At 40.8% G+C, this 19,557-nt stretch overlaps 1 protein-coding gene across 3 annotated transcripts in view; it reads right to left on the bottom strand.

Annotated features, from left to right (window-relative positions):
- The window catches only part of CHIC1 (cysteine rich hydrophobic domain 1), a 152,453-nt gene that overhangs the window by 91,406 nt on the left and 41,490 nt on the right, over window positions 1-19,557 (bottom strand). Inside the window, exon 4 of one of the 3 annotated variants that reach the window (XR_004260770.1) lies at window positions 1,649-1,789. The exons of the other annotated variants lie outside the window; for them this stretch is intronic. The gene's annotated coding sequence lies outside the window, so the exon portion shown is untranslated. The remainder of the gene's footprint in view (window positions 1-1,648; window positions 1,790-19,557) is intronic. 3 annotated transcript variants of the gene reach the window in all.

Below are 19,557 nucleotides of genomic sequence, written 5' to 3'. Positions count from 1 at the left end.
GATTAAAAATGGCATAAAGATTGGAATAGACATTTCTCAAAAGAAGATATACAAACGGGAAACAGGCATATGAAAATGTGCTCAACATCACTGGTCATCAGATAAATGCAAATCAAAACTACAATGAGATATAATCTTACCTCATTTAAAATGGGTTTTATCCCAAAGACAGGCAATAACAAATGCTGGCAAGGATGTGGAGAAAAGGGAACCCTTGTTTACTATGGTAGGAATAAAAATTAGTATAATCACTATGGAGAACAGTTTAGAGTTCCTCAAATACTAACCACTGAGCTACCATAAGATCAAGAAATCTCACTGCTGAGTATACATTAGAAAAGGTCACCTGCCATGACCAAGTGGGATTTATCCAGAATCCTGTCAGATAAAATACAGAATCCAAAATCGTATCTATCAGATAAATGTAACAAAGATATTTAAATAATTTTAAAAAGAAAAGCAGTATATTGAAGAGATAGCTGCCCTCATTTCTTTGTTGCAGCATTGTTTACAGTAACAAAGATCTGAAAGCAACTCAAGTGTTCATCAACAGATTAATAAAGAAAATGTGGTACATATATACCATGGAATACTATGCAGCCATAAAAAGAATGAGTTCATGTCCTTTGCAGAGACATGGATGAAGCTGGAAACCATCATTCTCAGAAAATTAACATAGGAACAGAAAATGAAACACCACATGTTATCACTCATAAGTGAGAGTTGAACAATGACAACACATGGACACAGGGAGGGAAAGAAACATCACACACTGGGGCCATTCAGGGTGTGGGGGCCTAGGGGACAGATAGCATTAGGAGAAATATCTAATGTAGAGGACAGGTTGATAGGTGCTGCAAACCACCACGGAGTGTACACTTATGTAACAAACCTGCACGTTCTGCACATGTATCCCAAAACTTAAAATATAATAATTTTTTTTAAATAAACAAAAAAAAAAGTAGGAAGGAAAAAGCTAAAATTTTGAGTTTTTATTAGTTTTCTCTTTGCTGGCTTGTTTTTATGTAATTGTTAACTTGTCATCAGTTTAAAACAATATATTATGTGATTTGCAAGCCTCATGGTAACCTCAAATCAAAAAAAAACCAAAAAACAAAAATAAAAAAAAAATATATACAACAGATAACCCAAAAAAGCAAGAAATTAAAAGACAGCACCAGGGAAAATCACTTTCATTGAAAGGAAGATAGAAAGGAAAGGAGGGAAGAGAAGACAACAAAACAGCAGAAAACAAGAAAATGAAAGGAGTAAATCAAGCAATAATAACATTGAATGTAAGTGGACTAAAATCTCCAATCAAAAGAAATAGAGTGCCTGAGGAGAGGAAAGGAAAATCGCAGATAGGAGGCAGGACTAAGTTGTAGCTCCTACTCAGGATAGAGCAGTGTGTGGAGATTCACATTATGAACTCTTGCTCCAAAACTACTGCATGAATATACAAGGAAAGCTAAGAGAATCCATAGACCCTTTGAAGAAAGCAAATTGCTCCTGCACGCCCCAGGAGACATCCCAAAACCTGTGAGTGCCCAAAATGTGAAAGTTTGAAAGGGGGATCATCTACCACTGAACACACACCCTCACTGGGGAACCTCAGGGTCCAGATCATGGGAGAAGGATTTGACCTTACCTGGAACTGAGATGATTTTAGAGCCGAGCAAAATGTAGGGGTCGAAGAAGCAGCGGGAAGTGCTCTGTGAGCTCTTGGCCCCCAAAGAAGTCATTTCTTACTTTGTCTTGCAGAGGTCTTTAAGGAGAGCTGCCAGAGGAACTGGGAAAAGACCACAGGAAGAAGAAAACTTCCAGCTGAACTTTGTAAAAAAAAATTCCACCTAACGTGAAGTTTCCTGGACAGAAATCAAGGGAGGAGGTAAATCCAGAATGCAGATACAACACAGAAGCCACAGCAGGTGGGAAAGCATGAAACCTGAAAGCCCTGCTTGCTTTCACAGCCAGGAGGCTGGTAGCCTGGGACAAGCTCTCAGCCCTGCTCAACTGCTACCTGAAAACCAACTTGGTGCTGTTGGGGGTGGAGCATGATGGAAGTGAGACTAGCCTTTTGGGCTGTGTGGGAGCTGGATTAAGCCTGTAATGGCTCTCTTTCCCCCAATTCCCTGACAACCTGCATGACACAGCAGAGGCAGCCATAATCTCCCTGGGAACATAACTCCATTGGCCTGAGAACAAGAGTGCCAGCCCCCACAGCAGCCACAACAGGCCCCACAAGGAGAGTCTGAGCTCAGACATGCCCAACCTTACCCTCATGTGATGGTCTTTCTCTACCCACTCTGGTAGCAAAAGACAAAGGACATATTATCTTGGGAGTTCTAGGTCTCCCCCCCGCCCATTGCCTGATCACCCCTATACTACAACAACTGATGTTCTCTTGAAAGTGCCACCTCTTGGCAACCCAAACAGTACAAAACTAGTGCAATAAGCAAAACTACAACTAAGGACCCTTGCAGAGTCCATTTCACTCCACTGCCACCACCATCATAGTAGGTACAGCTATCCATGCCTGGGAGACCTGAAGACAGGTCACATCACAGGACTATGTGCAGACCCCCCAACCCCCCATCACCAGTAGCAGCCAGGAGCCTGGTAGCTCTGCTGGGTGGCTAGATCCAGAAAAGAAATAATCACTGCAGTTTGGTTCTCAGAAAGCCACATCCCTAGGAAAAGGGGGAGAGTACTACAGCAATGAAGCACCCCGTGGGACAAAAGAATCTGAACAGTTGCCCTTAAGACACAGATCTTCCCTCTGACATAGTCTACCCAAATGAGAAAAAAACCAGAAAAACAATTCTGGTAATATGACAAAACAAGGTTCTTCAGCACTCTGACATGGTTTGGCTGTTTCCCCACCCAAATCTCATTTTGAATCATAGATCCCCCTAATTCCCATATGTTGTGGGAGGTACCTGGTGGGAGATAACTGAATCATGGGGGCAGTTTCCCCCATACTGTTCTTGTGGGAGTAAGTAACTCTCATGAGATCTGATGGTTTCATAAGAGGAAACCCATTTTGCTTGGTTCTCATTCTCTCTTGCTGCCACCAAGTAAGAAGTGTCTTTTGCCTCCTGTCATGATTGTGAGGCCTCCCCAGCCATGTGGAACTGTGAGCCCGTTAAACCCCATTTTCCCTATATATTACCCAGTCTTGGGTATGTCTTTATTACCAGCATGAGAACAGACTAATACAGTAAATTGCTACTGGTAGAGTAGAGTGCTACTGTAAAGATATCTAAAAATGTGAAAGTGACTTTGGAACTGGGTAACAGGGATAGGCTGGAACAGTTTGGAGGGTGCAGAAGAAGACAGAAAAATGTGGGGAAGTTTGAAACTTTCTAGCCTGTTGAATGGCTTTGACAAAAATGCTAATAATAATACAGACAATTAAATCCAGGCTGAAGTAGTCTCAAATGAAAACGAGGAACTTTTTGGGAACTGGAGTGAAGGTGACTTTTGCTATATTTTAGCAGAGACTGGCAACATTTTGCCCCTGTCCTAGTGATTTGTGAAACTTTGAACTTGAGGGAGATGATTTAGGGTATCAGGCAGAAAAAAATTTCTAAGCTGCAAAGCATTCAAGAGGTGACTTGGGTGCTTTTAAAAGCATTCCGTTTTAAAAGGGAAATAGGATAAAAGTTCAGAAAATGTGCAGCTTGATGATGTGATAGAAAAAAACCCATTTCCTCAGAAGAAATTCAAGCTGGCTGCAGAAATTTGCATAAGTAACAAGGAGCCAAATGTTAAATCGCCAAGAAAATGTTAATCGCCAAGAAAACGTCAGAGGCCTTTGTGAAAGCCCCTACCATTACAGACCAAGAGGCATAGAAAGAAAAAAAGGGTTTTGTGGGCTAGGCCCCGGGGCCCCCTGCTGTGTACAGCCTAGGGAATTGGTGCTTGGCATCCCAGCCACTCTAGCCATGGCTAAAAGGGGCTAAGATAAAGCTTGGGCTGTAGCTTCAGAGGGTGAAAGCCCCAAGCCCTGGCACCTTCCATGTGGTATTGAGATTCTGGGTGCACAGGAGTTAATAACTGAGGTTTGGGAACCTCCACCTAGATTTCAGAGGAGGTATGGAAATGCCTGAATATTCAGGCAAAAGTTTGCTGCAGGGGTGGGGCTCTCATGGAGAACCTCTGCTAGGGCAATGTGGAAGGGAAATGTGGGGTTGAAGCCCCCATAGAGACTCCCCACTGGGGCATTGCCTTTTGGAGTTGTGAGAAGGTCACTGTTCTACTGACTCCAGAATGGTAGATCCAACAGCTTGCACCATGCACCTGGAAAAGCTGCAGACATTCAATGCCAGCCTGTGAAAGCAGCTGGGAGGTAGGCTATACCCTGCAAAGCCACAGGAGCAGAGCTGTGTAAGACCATGGAAACCTACCTCTTGCATCAGTGTGACCTGGATGTGAAACATGAATTAAAAGATCATTTTGGAGATTAAGATTTGACTGCCCAGCTGGATTTTGGACTTACATGGGGGCTGTAGACCCTTTGTTTGGCCAATTTCCCCCATTTGGAATGCCTGTATTTACCCAATGCCTGTACCCAATTGTATCTAGGAAGTAAGTAACTTGCTTTTGATTTTACAGAATCATAGGCAGAAGGGACTTGCCTTGTCTCAGATGTGAGTTTGGACTGTGGACTTTTGAGGTAATGCTGAAATGAGTTGACTTTGGGGGACTGTTGGAAAGGCATGACTGGTTTTGAAATGTAAGAACATAAGATTTGGGAGGAACCAGGAGTGGATTGATATAGTTTGGCTGTGTTCCTACCCAAATCTCTTATTGAATTTTAGCTCCCATAATTCCCATGTGTTGTGGGAGGGACTCAGTGGGAAATAATTGAATCACGGGGGCAGTTCCCCCATACTTCTCTCGTGGCAGTGAATAAGTCTCATGAGATCTGATGGTTTTATAAGGAAAATCCCTTTTGCTTGGTTCTCATTCTCTCTTGCTGCCACCATGTAAGAAGTGCCTTTTTCCTTCCACCATGATTGTGAGGCCTCCTCATCCATGTGGAACCGTGAGTCCATTAAACCTCTTTTTATTCATAAATTACCCAGTCTTGGGTGTGTCTTTAATAGCGGCGTAAGAACAGGTTAATACACACCGCCCAAAAGACACAATAAATCATCAGCAATAGATCCAAATAAAGAAGAAATCCCTGTATTGCCAGAAAAAGAATTCAGAAGGATGATTATTAAGCTAATCAAGGAGGCAACAGAAAAAGGTGAAGTCCAACTTAATGAAATAAAAAAAAAATCATACAAGATATGAAGGGGAAAATCTGCAGTAAAATAAACAGCATAAATAAAAAAATAATCACAACTTCTGAAAATAAAGGATACACATAGAGAAATGCAAAATATACTGGAGGGTATCAGTAATAGAAACTAACAAGCAGAAAAAAAGAACTTCAGAGCGCAAAGACAAGGTTTTGAATTAACCCAATCCAACAAAAACAAAACTAAAATAATTTTTTAAAAAAGAAAAAAACCTCCAAAAAAACTGGGATTGTAATGACCAAACTTAAGAATAATTGGTGTTCTTGAGGAAAAAGAGAAACCTAAAAGTTTGGAAAACCTATTTGAGGGAATAATTGAGGAAAACTTCCCCAGCCTTGTAGAGATCAAGACATCCAAACACAAGAAGCTCAAAGAACAACTGAAAAATTCATTGCAAAAAGATAATTGGCTAGGCACATAGTCATCAGTTTATCTAAAGTCAAGACACAGGAGAAAATCTTCAGAGATGCCAAGCAAAAGCATGAGGTAACCCATTTAAAAAAAATACCTATCATTAACAGCAGATTTCTCAGCAGAAACCCTACAAGCAAGGGTGTGGGGCCCTACCTTCAGCCTCCTTCAACAAAACAATTATCAGCCAAGAATTTTGCATCCAGTGAAACTAAGTTTCATAAATGAAGTAAAGATACAGTATTTTTCAGATAAACAAATGCTAAGTGAATTCACCAGCACCAATCGGCCACTATAAGAACTGCTAAAAGCTCTAAATCTCTAAACATATTCTTCAAATATGCCAAAATAGAACCTCCTTAAAGCATAAAGCTTACAGAACCTATACACACACACACACACACACACACACACACACACATACATATATACACACACATATATATATAAACACAACAAATTAAAACACACACACTCACACACACACACACACGGTATTCAGGCAACAAGTAGCATGATGAACAGAATAGTATCTCACATCTCAATACTAACATTGAGTGTAAATGGCCTAAAAAACTAAAAATAATACTACAATATGATCCAACAATCCCACTGCTTGGTATACACCCAAAACAAAGAAAATTGGTATACTGAGAAGATATCTGCACTATCATGTTTATTGCAGCACTATTCACAGTAGTCAAAATTTGGAAGGAATCTAAGTGTCCATCAACAGATAAATAAGAAAAATGTACATATACACAATAAAGTACTATTCTATCATGAAAAATAATAATATCCTGTCACTGGCAACAAGTGATGGAACTGCAGGTCATTATGTTAAGTAAAATAAGTCAGGAAAAGAAGACAAATTTTGCATGCTCTCACTTATTTGTGGGAGTTAAAAATTAAAACAATCAAATTCATGAAGATAGTAGAATGAAGATTACCAGAGGGTGGGAAGACAAAGATGGGAGTGGGAACGGTTAATGGGTAAAAAAAAATTAATTAGATAGAATAATACCTACTATTTGTTAGCACAACAGAGTGACTACAGCCAACAATAATTTATTGTAAATTTTGAAATAACTGAAAGAGTATAATTGAATTGTTTATAAAATAATTTTATTTGAAAATGGTAGAATTTGTCATTATTTTCTTTTTTAATATACTTTTAAGTTTGAGGTATGTGTACAAGGTTGTTACACAGGTATATGTGTGTCATGGGGAATTGTTGTACAGATTATTTCATTGCCCTAGGATTAAATCTAGTACCTATGAGTTATTTATCCTGATCCTCTCCATTCTCTTACCCTCCACCCTCCAATAGGCCTCAGTGTGTGTTATTTCCCTGTATGTGTCCATGTGTTCTCATTATTTAGTTCCCACTTATAGGTGAGAACATGCAGTATTTGGTTTTCTGTTCCTGAATTGGTTTGCCAAGGACAATGGCCTCCAACCCCATCCATGTCATTAAAAGGACATAATCTCATTCCATTTTATGGCTATATATTATTCCATGGTATATATGTACCACATTTTCTTTACCCAGTCTATAATTGATGGGCATTTCGGTTGATTTCCTACTACTGTGAATAGTGTTGCAGTGAACATCCACAGGCGTGTGTCTTTAAAATGGAACAATTTATATTCCTTTGGGCATATACCTAGTAATGACATTGTTGGGTGAAATAATATTTCTGTCTTTAGGTCTCTGAGGAATCACCATACTGTCTTCCATAATTGTTGACCTAGTTTACGCTTCCACCAACAGTGTATAATCATTTTTCTTCACAACGTCACCAGCATCTGTTTTTTGTTTATTTTTATTTTTTAATAATAGGCATTATGACTGGTGTCACACGCTATCCCATTGTTGTTTTGATGTGCATTACTCTAATGATCAGTGAGTGATGTAGAGCTTCTTTTCATGTAATTTTTGGCTGCCTGTAAGTTGTCATTTGAGAAATGTCTGTTCATGTCCTTTGCCCACTTTTTAATGTGTGTGTGTGTGTGTGTGTGTGTGTGTATGTGTGTGTGTTTTGTAAATCTGTGGAAGTTCCTTAAAGATGCTAGATAGTAGGGTCCAGGCTGCAGTAAGCCGTGATTGTGCCACTGCACTCAGCCTGGGTGACAGAGGAAGACTCTATCTCTTAAAAAAAATAAAATAAAAATAAAAAATAGACTGGGGAATCCAAGATGGCTGAATACGAACAGCTTTGGAGTTCAGTTCCCAGTGAGAACAATGCAAAGGGTGAGTGAACACCACATTTCCAAACGAGTTATTACTGCCCACAGACTAGGAGATTCCCAGGCTGAAAAGTGCCAGGAGTTTCCAGCACAGCTGTTTCAGCTGACGCAGCAGGCTTCTGCACAAAAACTCACACTAATCTGGGCGGCCATATCAACTGGTGCCTGGAATGCCTGGGGGACAGAGCCACTTATTCAACTGAAAAAAAAAGGGGGCTGAAACAGGGAGCCAGGTGATCGGGCTCGGCGGGTCCTATCCCCACAAAGACCAGCAATCTGAAATGCTCTGGATTGAGAGTTTTGCAGCAAGCACAACTGGACCCGGGACAGTCCAGCTCCATTGGGGGAAGAGCATCCACCATTACAGAGGCAGTCTGCCACTACCAAGGCAATCCGCCACTACCGAGGCAGTCCGCCATTACTGACACAGTCCACCATTACCAAGGCAGTCTGCCATTATAGAGGCAGTCCACCATTACTGAGGCCATTCTAACTATACTTCTATAAACAAAACCACAGGGAAGCTCACATAGCAGCTGGGCAGAGCCCACAGCAGCTCAGCAACGACTCTGCTGGCAGATTGTAACTACGCTATCTCATTGTTGGGCAGGACAGCTCTGAAAAAAGGCAGCAGCACATCAGGAACTTATAAATAAAGCCCCAAGATAGAGCACCAGGGGGAAAAGGTGGTTATGAGTTCCACTGCAGCAGAGATAAACAGAGCTGCCCAGCAGCTTTGAACAGAATAATGGAGCTCACAGGTCAGCACTTGAGCTCTTATAAGGGACAGACTGTCTCCTCAAACAGCTCCCCATCCCCTGTATATCCAAAGAGTCACCTCATAAAGGAGAGCTCAGGCTGACATCTGGCAGGTATCCTTCTGGGACAAAGACAACAGAAGAAGAAACTTGCAGAAACCCTTACTGTTCTGCAGCCGCCACAGGTGATCCCTAGGCAACCAAGGTCTGAAGTCGAGTTCCAGCAGTCCAACAGCAGAGGGGATTGGCTGTTAGAAGGAAAACTAAAAAACAGAAAGAAATACCTCCATCATCAACAAAAAGGACATCTACTCAGAGACCCCATCAGAAAGTCACCAACTACAAAGACCACAGGTAGATAAACCCACAAAGACGGGAAGAAACCAGTGCAAAAAGGATGAAAACACCCAAAACCAGCACGCCTCTCCTCCTCCAAGGGATCACAGCACATCACCAGCAAAGGAACAAAGCAGGATGGAGAATGAGTCTGATGAACTGACAGAAACAGGATTCAGAAGATGGGTAATAACAAACTTCTCTGAGCTAAAAGAACAAGTTCTAACCCAATGCAAAGAAACTAAAAACTTTGAAAAAGGTTTGAAGAAATGCTAATGAGAATAAACAGCATAGAGAAGAATATAAATGACTTAATGGAGCTGAAAAACACAACATGAGAACTTCGTGAAGCATACACAAGTTTCAATAGCAGAATCGATCAAGCAGAAGAAAAGATATCAGAGACTGAAGATCAACTCAATGAAATAAAATGAGAAGGCAAGATTAGAGAAAAAAGAATGAAAAAAAAATGAACAAAGCCTCCAAGAAATATGGGATTATGCAAAAAGACCTACTCTATGTTTGATAGGTGTACCTGAATGTGACAGAGAGAATGAATCCGAGCTGGAAAACACTTTAGGATATTATCCAGGAGAACGTCCCCAACCTTGCAAGACAGGCCAATACTCAAGTCTAGGAAATACAGAGAATACCACAAAGATATTCCTCAAGAGGAGCAACCCCAAGGCACATAATCACCAGATTCACCAGGGTTGAAATGAAGGAAAAAATGCTAAGGGCAGCCATAGAGAAAGATCGGGTTAACCACAAAGGGAAACATCAGACTCATAGCAGATCTCTCGGAAGAAACCTTACAAGCCAGGAGAGAGTGGGGGCCAATAATCAACATCCTTAAAGAAAAGAAATTTCATATCCAGCCAAACTAAGCTTCATAAGTGAAGGAAAAATAAAATCCTTTATGATCAAGCAATTACTGAGAGATTTTGTCACCACCAGACCTTCCTTACAAGAGCGGCAGAAAGAAGCACTAAACATAGAAAGGAACAACCACTACCAGCCATTCCAAAAATGTACTAAATGGTAAAAAGCATCAACACAATGAAGAAACTGTGTCAAATAATGAGAAAAACAACCAGCTACCATCAAAATGGTACAATCCAATTCACACATAACAATATTAACCTTAAATGTAAATAGGCTAAATGCCCCAATCAAAAGACACAGACTGGCAAATTGGATGAAAAGTCAAAAACCATCAGTGTACTGTATCCAGGACGCCCATCCTCATGAGCAAGGATACACACAGGCTCAAAATAAAGGGATAGAGGAAGACTTACCAAGCAAATGGAGAAAAAAAAAATGAAAATAAGCAGGAGTTGCAATCCTAGTCTCTCACAAAATAGACTTAAATCAACAAAGATCAAAAGAGACAAATACGGGCATTACATAATGGTAAAAGAATCAATGCAACAAGAAGAACTAACGATCCTAAATATATATGCACCCAATACAGGAGGATCCATATACACAAAGCAAGTTCTTAAGGACGTACAAAGAGACTTACACTCCCTCAAAATAATAGTGGGAGACTTTAACACTTCACTATCAATATTAGACAGATCAACAAGACAGAAAATTAGCAAGGATATCCAGGACCTGAACTCAGATCTGGACCAAGTGGACCTAATAGACATCTACAGACCTCTCCATCCCAAATCCAGAGAATATACATTCTTCTCAGCATCATATCACACCTACTCTAAAACTGACCACATAATTCGAAGTAAATCACTCCTCAGCAAATGCAAAAGAACGGAAATCATAACAAACACTCTCTCAGACCACAGTGCAACCAAATTAGAACTCAGGTTTAAGAAACTAACTCAGAACAGCACAACTTCATGGAAACTGAACAACTGGCTCTTGAATGTTGACTGGATAAACAATGAAATATAGGCAGAAATAAAGATGTTCTTTGAAACCAACGAAAACAAAGATACAACATACCAGAATCTCTGGGATACATTTAAAGCAATGTCTAGAGGATAATTTATAGCAATAAATACCGATATGAGGAGCAAGGAAATATCTAAAATCGACACTCTATCATCAAAATTGAAAGAGCTAGAGGCACAAGATCAAAAAAACTCAAAAGCTAGCAGAAAACAAGAAATAACTAAGATTGGAGCAGAACTGAAGGAGACAGAGACACAAAAAACCCTTCAAAAAAAATCAATAAATCCAGGAGCTGGTTTTTTTTTTTAAAAGATCAACAAAATAGACTGCTAGGCAGATTAATAAAAAAGAAAAGAGAAAACAATGATATAGATGTAATAAAAAAAACTATAAAGGGGATATCACCACCAATTCCATAGAAATACAAACTACCATCAGAGATTACTACAAACAACTCTATGCACACAAACCAGTAAACCTGGAAGAAATGGATAAATTCCTGGACACTAGCGCCCTCCCAAGCCTAAACCAGGAAGAAGTCTAAACCCTGAATAGACCAATAACAAGGGCTGAAGTTAGGCAGCAATTAATAGCCTACCAAACAAAAAAAAGCCCAGGTCCAGAGAGGTTCACAGCCAAATTCTACCAGACATGCAAAGAGGAGTTGGTACCACTCCTGAAACCATTCCAAACAATCCAAAAAGAGAGAATCCTTCCCAAATCATTTTATAAGACCAACATAATCCTAATAACAAAACCCAACAGAGACTCAACCAAAAAAGAAAACTTCAGGCCAATATCTATTATGAACATAGATGCAAAAATCTTTAATAAAATTCTGGCAAACTGATTGCAACAGCACATTAAAAAATTTATCCATCACAATCAAGTAGTCTTCATCAAAGAGATGCAACGCTGGTCCAACATATACAAGTCTATAAATGTAATCTACCACATAAACAGAAACAAAGACAAAAACCACATGATTATCTCAATAGATGCAGAGAAAGCCTTCGACAAAATTCAACAGTCCTTTATGCTAAAAACTTTTAATGAACTAAGTATCGGCAGAACATATCTCAAAATAAAAAAAGCTATTCACGACAAACCCACAGTCAAAATCATACTGAATGGACAAAAACTGGAAGCATTCCCTTTGAAATCTGGCCCTAGACAAGGATGCCCTCTCTCACCACTCCTATTCAATATAGTATTGCAAGTTCTAGCCAGAGTAATCAGGCAAGAAAAAGAAATAAAGGGTACTCAATCAGAAAAGGAGGAAGTGGAATTGTCTATTTGCAGATGACATGATTGTATATTTAGAAGACCCCATTGTTTCAGTGCAAAATCTCCTAAAACTGATAGGCAACTTCCGCAAAGTCTTAGGATACAAAATCAATGTGCAGAAATCAGAAGCATTCCTATACACCAATAACAGACTTAAAGAGAGCCAAATCAAGAATGAACTGCCATTGACAATTGCAACAAAGAATAAAATACCTAGGGATACAACTAACAAAGGATGTAAAGGGCCTCTTCAAGGAGAACTACAAACCACTGCTCAATGAAATGAGAGGACACAAACAGATGGAGAAACATTCCACACTCATGGTTACGAAGAATCAATATTGTGAAAATGGCCATACTGCTCAAAGCAATTTATAGATTCAACACTATCCCCATCTGGAAAAACCACCTTAAACTTCATATGGAACCAAAAGAGAGCCTGCATAGCCAAGACAATTCTAAGCAAAATGAACAAACCTGGATGCATCACAGTACCTGACTTCAAACTATACTACAAGGCTACAGTAATCAAAATAGCATGGTACTGGTACCAAAACCGAGATATAGACCAATGGAACAAAACAGAGGCCTCAGAGGCAACACCACACATCTACAACCATCTGATCTTTGACAAACCTGACAAAAACAAGCAATGGGGAAAGGATTCCCTGTTTAATAAATGGTATTGGAAAGACTGGCTAGCCATGTGCAGAAAGCAGAAACTGGACCTCTTTCTGACACCTTACAATAAAATTAACTCCAGATGGAATAAAGACTTAAACATAAGAGCTAACACCATAAGAACTCTAGAAGAAAACCTAGGCAAAACTATTTAGGACACAGACATAGGCAAGGACTTCATGACTAAAACACCAAAAGCATTGGCAACAAAAGCCAAAATAGACAAATAGGATCTAATTAAATTCCAGAGCTTATGCACAGCAAAAGAAACAATCACTATAGTGAACTGGCAACCAACAGAATGGAAAAAAATTTTTGCAATCTACCCATCTGACAAAGGGCTAATATCCAGAATCTACAAAAACTAAAACAGATTTACAAGAAAAAAACAAACCCATTCAAAATTGGGCAAAGGACATGAACAGACACTTTTCAAAAGAAGACATTTATGAGTCCAACAAACATATGAACAAATGCTCATTACTGGGCATGAGAGAAATGCAAAACAAAACCACATTGAAATACCATCTCATGCCAGTTAGAATGGTGATCATTAAAAGTCTGGAGACAACAGATGCTGGAGAGGATGTGGAGAAATAGAAACACTTTTACACTGTTGGTGGGAATGTAAATTAGTTCAACCATTGTGGAAGACAGTGTGGCGCTTTTTCAAGGACTTAGAAAAGAAATTCCATTTGACCCAGCAATCCCATTACTGGGTATATATCCAAGGGATTATAAATCATTCTGTTATAAAGACACGTGCACACATATGTTCATTGTGGCACTGTTTACAATAGCAAAGACCTGGAACCAACTCAAATGCCCATCAATGATAGACTAGACAGGGAAAATGTGGCACATATACATCATGGAATACTATGCAGCCTTAAAAAACAATGAGTTTGTGTCCTTTGTAGGGACATGGATGAATCTGGAAACCATCATTCTCAGCAAACTGACACAAGAACAGAACATGAAACACCGCAAGTTCTCACTCATAGGTGGGTGTTGAACAATGAGAACACATGGACATAGGGAGGGAAGCATCACACACTGCGGTCTGTGGTGGGGGACTAGGGGAGGGACAGTGAGGGTAGGGAGTTGGAGAGGGATCACAGGGGGAGAAATGCCAGATATAGGTGACAGGGTGATGGAGGCAGCAAACAACATTGCCATATGTGTACCTGTGCAACAATCCTGCATGTTTTGCACATGTTCCCCAGAACCTAAAGTGTAATAATACACACACACACACACACACACACACACACACACACACACACATATATATATATATATATATATATATGAGAAGCTAGATATTAGACCTTTGTCAGATACAGATACATGGTTTGCAAAAATTTTCTCCCATTCTCTAAGTTGTCTGTTTACTCTGTTGATAGTTGCTTTTGTGCCCAGGCTCTTTAGTTTAACTAGATTCCATTTGTCAATTTTTGCTTTTGTTGCAATTGATTTTGTCATCTTCATCATGAAATCTTTGCCCAAGCCTATGGCCTGAATGGTATTGCCTAGGTTGTCTTCCAGGGTTTTTACAGTTTGGGGTTTTACATTTAAGTCTGTAATCAATCTTGAGTTAATTTCTGCATATGGTGTAAAGAAGCGGTTCAGTATCAGTCTACTGATTATAGTTAGCCAGTTATCCCAGCACCATTTATTAAACAGCGAATCCTTTTCCCATTGCTTGTTTTTGTCTGCTTTGTTGAAGATCAGTAGGTAGGCGGTCGTATGTCTGCATTCTCTATTCTGTTCCACTGGTCTATGTGTCTGTTTTTGTGCCAGTACCACACTGTTTTGATTACTGTAGACCTGTGGTATAGTTTGAAGTTGAGTAGCATAATGCCTTCAACTTTGGTGTTTTTTGTTTGTTTTTTGGCTTGGCTATTCAGGCTCTTTTTTAGTTCCATATGAATTTTTAAATAGTTTTCCAGTTCTGTGAAGAATGCAATGGTAGTTTAATGGAAATAGCATTGAATCTATAAATTGCTTTGGGGAATAGGGCCATTTTCATAATGTTGATTCTTCCTATCCAAGAGCATGGAATGTTTTTCCATTTGTTTGTGTCGTCTCTAATTTCTCTCAGCTTTGCAGTTCTCCTTGCATAGATCTTTCACCTCACCAGTTAGCTCTATTCCTAAGAATTTTATTCTTTTTGTGGCAATTGTAATTGGAAGTTCGTTTGTGATTTGGCTCTTAGCTTGACTGCTGTTGGTGTTATAGGAATACTAGCGATTTTTGCACACTGATTTTGTATCCTGAAACTTTGCTGAAATTGTTTATCAGCTTAAGCAGCCTTGGGGCTGAGAATATGGGTTTTTTTTAAGCTATAGTATCATGTCATCTGAAAATAGGGATAGATTGACTTCCTCTTTTCCTTTTTGGATGCCCTTTATTTCTTTCTATTGCCTAATTGCTCTATCCAGAACTTCTAATACTATGTTGAGTAGGAGTGGTCAGAGAGGGCATTCTTTTCTTCTGCCAGTTTTCAAAAGGAATGCTTCCAGCTTTTCCCCATTCAGTATGATGTTGGCTATGGGTCTGGAGTCTGTCATATATGGTTCTTATTTTGAGGTATGTTTCTTCAACAGTTTGAGCATTTTTTAACATGAAGATATGTTGAATTTTGTTCAAAGCCTTTTCTACATCTATTGAGACAATCGTGTGGTTTTTGTCTTTAGTTCTGTTTATGTGAAAAATCTCATGTGTGTGTGTGTATGTGTTTTGTGTGTGTGTGGGTGTGAGCAACATGGCTGTTCATTCACCTGGGTACAGGTGGGCTGAGGCCAAAAATGGTGTCAGTGACAGGCAGTGGGATAGGAGTTGGTTTTATAGGTTGTGGGGGACACAGTGGAAAGTTACAAAAGTTACAGTTGGCAGTTTTTTGCAACCTGGGAGAGGGTCGTTAGTTTGCAAGCTGGGGGGGTGGGAGTCATAGGGTGTGGAGTCATGAGGCTGGCCAAGCTGGAAGGGGATCATAGGGTGTGGTATCATGAGGTTGGCCAAGGTCAGTTACAAAGTCCAATGGCCTTGTCAATTGAGGCTGAATAAGAAACAGTAGAGAATGTCTCAGAGTTAAGTAGGTCACACAGGAGTTGATTTCTTCCTTTTTCAAAGATCTTACAGGCATTTCAGGTTTTCTAATTCTGGAAGGCCCTCCAGAGGTGTATGTGCAGTTAATGGGGGTAACCATGCCATCCACGGTGTGGTCAGACCTTATATTCTTATCTTTTTATATTAGTAATATAAAGGAAAAAGAAATGAAGAGTGGAGGTCAGTGGAATATTAGGAAGGCCAGCAAAGAGGGGTGATGGGGCAATATTTCTCAGGGCTTCTTCAAGCATGATTTGGGGTGGCATGGAAACCTAAAAATGGGAAAGAATTTAGACTGCTGGGAGATCTCGGAGCAAAGGTTGATACTGTGGGGTTGTCAGAAAGAGCATTTGTCATATTGATTGATTGGTTATCGCTTGTATATGATTTCGTAGAAATTGAGAGATTAATCAGAGAACATAAGGTCCAAATAACAGAAGGAGAAATATAGGTATCAGAGGACTAAGGATTGGAAGAAGTCATGACTCCCAGTTACAGAGTCCATCCAGTCCATCCAGCTGCAGAATAACCATTTGCCTGGTTAGTGAGCTTTTGGGCTCTTTCTTTTAATTTATTGATGGCATCATACATAAGGCCAGACTGGTTTACATAAAAACAACATTCTTCATTTAGGAATAGGCTAAGACCTCCTTTTTCAGCAGTCAGTAAATGAAGATCTCTGCAGTTCTGGAGGACAACTGCAGCTAGGGAGTTTACTTGAGCATGAAGAAGGAATGATTAATTTTGCAATGCAAGCAGAAAAAAATCATCCCTAGAGAGGCTATGGAAGGTGACAACTGAAGTGGTAAGGCCTGTGCCAACTGCAGTCGTAATTCCTAACCCTACAAGTAAGAGAATCAATGGAATGACCTGCTTTACATCATGTCAAGACCACAAAGAGAATTGGGAGGCTTTTGTCTCCGTTAGCAAACTGAATTTTGGGAGTACTGAAAACTAGGGTACAAGTGCCTGTTCAGTTGGTAAGAAGGCAGATGTAAAAAGAAGAACCACAGAGGAAAAAAATGTCCTTGGCTTAGATAGAACTGGAAGGGTAAACCGAAAAGACGAGAAAGTATTCTGTGGGAAGTGTTGGGGTCTTGGACCCAAGTGCCAAGGGAGCCAGCAAGGATGGCAGCTGTTAAAGGCTGTAGCAGGGTTTGGTAGGGTAACTGTGTGGAGGGAGAGCTTTTGTTTTCATGCTGTATGAGAAAGTATGTGGTATCTATAAGTAACCGTTTACTTCCATTAACAAGATTGCGTATGAGCAGACAGGAAGAGGGGTCTGGAAGAGAGTCTGAGGAACAAAGGGAGGGTAGCCAAGGGTAAAGCGAGAGACAGGGTAAATGTCTACCTAGGCAAAACCTGCTATTGACGTTTTTAAGGCCGCTAGTTATAAGGGAGGGCTTTTCTGTAATGCACAGTTCATATGCTCCTATTTTTTGGTTAATGTGGGTAGCAGGGCTCTTGAGGTGAAGCGTAAAGGAACACAAAGAAAGCAAGAGATAGAGTCGTGAGGTTTTACGTATTAAGTGAGAGGCTGGGTTGAAGTCAGGTCCAAGAGTAATGGTTACTTTGGGGGTTTCAATAAAGAGTGCATAAAGCTAGAGAAGGCAAAGGGCTGAAAGTGTGCGAGGTGTGAAGAGGAAACTAAACTTTGGAGGTTGTGAGAGCTATAGAAGGTAAGTGGGGCATAGCCTGTAATTTTGAGGGATTCTAAGAGTATCAGGGTGGCAGCTGCTACCACACATAGGCATGAGGGCAAGCCCAGGACTGTGAGGTTAAGTTGTTTGGATAAAAAGGTTATAGGCAGGCCGGGTGCGGTGGCTCACGCCTGTAATCCCAGCACTTTGGGAGGCCGAGGCGGGTGGATCACGAGGTCAAGAGATCGAGACAATCCTGGTCAACATGGTGAAACCCCGTCTCTACTAAAAATACAAAAAATCAGCTGGGCATGGTGGCACATGCCTGTAGTCCCAGTTACTCGGGAGGCTGAGGCAGGAGAATTGCCTGAACCCAGGAGGCGGAGGTTGCGGTGAGCCGAGATCGCGCCATTGCACTCCAGCCTGGGTAACAAGAGCGAAACTCCATCTCAAAAAAAAAAAAGGGGGGGTTACAGGCCGTGGGCCTGGGTCCTGTGTTAAGAATTCTGAAGGCACAGCCTTTTATTTCTGCTGTGTAGAGAGAGAAGGGTTGAGAGGAGTTGGGGAGTGCTAAAGTGGAGCAGTCTCAAAGGACTTTTTTAGAAAACAAAAAGAAGAATGGGGGAAGGATTTTTGATCTATGGGGTCAGCTAAGTTGACTTTATGAACTTACAGAAGTTTCCTTTTGTAAGTTCATAAAGTGGCTTGGTTAGGGGGGCAAAACCTGGTATCCAGAGGCAAAATTATCCTACAATGCCTAAGAAGGAGAGAAGCTGTTGTTTAGTGGATAGGATTGGGTTTTGGGAAATCAACTGGATACGGTTGTCAGGGAGAATGCGTGTATGTTGGCGAAGGACTATATATAATAGATGGGGAAAAAATTGGGCCTTTAGAAAAAAAGCATTTTTAAGGTAAAGAACAGAACAGTGAGTTGTGGAAAGGGATATGGAAGATAGGAGGATACAGGAGTTTGGTACAACCAAGTGAATTAGGAAGTACAATCTGATTGATGAGGTGGAGGTCTTGGACTAGTCTTTAGAATTTGTCTGGTTTTTTTGACAGGTAGGATAGGGGAAGAAATGGCTTTGGAAAGGGATATGTGATACCCCTTTGAGTATAGATGCTGAAGAAGAAGTAGGGTGAATTAAAAGGCCACGTTGTAATACACAGGTGATGACAGGCTTTAGGTCTTTTAAAGCCTGTTCTGGGATAGGGTACTGATGCTGGGAACAATAAGGGTGGTTAGGTTTTAAGGGGATGATGAGGGATGAGCAACTTGTAGCAACAGATGGGGAGGTGGTGTCTCACACTCTAGGGTTAAGGTAGGTATGCATAAAGGGGACCTATTGAGGGAGGTACAGGTTTGGGGAGGAGGGCAGCAATGAGGTGTGGCTGTAGCCCAGGAATAGTTAAGGAGGTAGACAATTTTGCTAGGATATCTCAGACTAACTGGGGATCTGGACAAGTGGGGATGATTAGGAAAGAAGGAGGAAAGGAATGCTGGCCTGACACCAGACTTGGGGAGTTTTCAGAGGCCTGGAGGCCTTGCTGTCAATTCCTACAACAGTTATGGAGGCCATGGAGACAGGTCCTTGAAAAGGCGGCGGCGTGGGGTGGGTAGCTCCATGTTGATTAAGAAGGGGATGGGCTTAACCCTCCATGCTAAGAGTTACCTGAAGCTCGGCATCCGTGATGGTCCAGGGGGCCTCCGAGATGTTCGAGCAGCATGTCTTCAGCTGCCAAGCCAATTCGGTCTGGGAGCTTTGGGCTGGAGCTCCAGGATCCGACTTTCCATGGGTGCCCCCGCACAGACAGGGCAGGGCTCAGGAGGAATCCCGGGGTGTGGGCATTCCT

This window comes from Sapajus apella, unplaced genomic scaffold (genome assembly GCF_009761245.1).
Source record: "Sapajus apella isolate SASKATOON/1434 unplaced genomic scaffold, GSC_monkey_1.0 scaffold75, whole genome shotgun sequence".
Lineage (NCBI taxonomy): Eukaryota > Metazoa > Chordata > Mammalia > Primates > Cebidae > Sapajus > Sapajus apella.
Note: the sequence above shows the minus strand (reverse complement) of the source record. Positions and strands in the feature narration are given on the sequence as shown.